At 50.5% G+C, this 1,494-nt stretch overlaps 1 pseudogene; it reads right to left on the bottom strand.

Moving 5' to 3' along the window:
- The window catches only part of LOC105528095, an 18,844-nt pseudogene extending 17,851 nt beyond the window's left edge, over nucleotides 1–993 (bottom strand).
- Nucleotides 994–1,494: the final 501 nt, after the last annotated feature.

Here is a 1,494-nt window from a genome sequence, read left to right as displayed (position 1 = left end):
CAGCTAATTTTTGTATTTTTAGTAGAGATGGGATTTCCCCACATTGGCCAGACTGGTCTCAGACTCTTGACCTGAAAGTGATCCGACTGCCTCGGCCTCTCAAAGTGTTGGGATTACAGGTGTGAGCCACCACGCCTGACCTCCCCCTCCTCACTTTCAGTCCACCATAGTTCAGCTGGATCTGACACTGGCCTTCTGAGTGTGGTCAAATGAGACCTAGCCTGGCCAGTCAGAGAAGCCCATTCCCCTAACTCCTAGGACTGGTTCAGGGTTGGGCACACGACCCCAGCTAGATCAGTGAAACTCAAGTCTTAGAACTATTGGAGGCTCCACTAGTTTTGATGAAGTTGCAGCCTAGAAAGCTGAAACTTCTAGAGACCATCTTTCTACTTCAGGGAGAAAGCCTGACAGAGAATGATACCAATGCTGAAGAAAGCAGAGCTGAACAGATATTCCCATTGAGTCCCTGGATTCAGCCATGCCTGACGCCACCACGACATCATCCCACACTTCTCAATTTCATGAGCTGGTAAATTCTCCTTTTGGTTTCAGCTACTTTGTTTTGAGTATTTATCTCTTGCACCTAAAAGGTTCTGCCTCATTGTCCTCTCCATTGGAAGGTGAAGAAACTGAGGTCAGGGAAATGACTTTCTCAAGGTCACTTGGCTACTGAATGACAGAGCTGGAACTGGAGTCCAGGTCTGTAAGGCCAGTGACACCTGCTGTTTGGCAAGAAGCATGTGGTCTGGTTGTTACTGCTCAGTGCCACTCCACGAGAGGCATGTGCCCATCATTCAGTACAGATGGCCCAGCGGGAAGATGCCCCCAGCCCCAGAGAACCATCAGCAGGTGACCCTCAAAGCTGGGCATACCCAGAGTGACCTGCATACTCCAGGGCCTGGCCCTGTGGTTTGTCTGCCCAATATAGCGGTGACTCAAACACATCAGAGCACATAGAAACACCTTCTTCAGGAAGGTGAAGACACAGTCCATGGCTCCAACCCCAGTTCAGGTGCAGCCCCAATCCAAGACAGCTGGGCCCAGTGCCAAGGTCGTTGGCCTGGGGTGAAGGGCACCTAAGCGGGGAGGCTGAACTGTGGCCAGGGTGGGACCTCTGTGCCTTTGGCTGGCCCCAAGGAAGTGTGGAGCTGAGCCAGCGCTTCCTGGTCATCAGCCATTCCAAGGCTACCTTCAGGAGCTTTGCTATAGCCAAGTGAAATAGGAGAATCTTATTCTTCTATTTCAATAAATATCTTTAATCTTTTTTTTTTTTTTTTTTTTAGAGTCTCACTCTGTCGCACAGGCTGGAGTGCACTGGCGCAGTCTCAGCTCACTGCAGCCTCTGCCTCCCAAATTCAAGCGATTCTCTTGCCTCAGCCTCCTGAGTAGTTGGGACTACAGGCGCATGCTACCCCGCCCGGCTAATTTTTGTATTTTTAGTAGAGATGGGGTTTCACCATGTTGGCCAGGATGGTCTCAATCTCCTGACCTTGT

Source organism: Mandrillus leucophaeus, unplaced genomic scaffold (assembly GCF_000951045.1).
Source record: "Mandrillus leucophaeus isolate KB7577 unplaced genomic scaffold, Mleu.le_1.0 Scaffold70, whole genome shotgun sequence".
NCBI classification, from domain to species: Eukaryota; Metazoa; Chordata; class Mammalia; order Primates; family Cercopithecidae; genus Mandrillus; species Mandrillus leucophaeus.
This window is presented reverse-complemented; position numbering and strand designations above follow the sequence as displayed.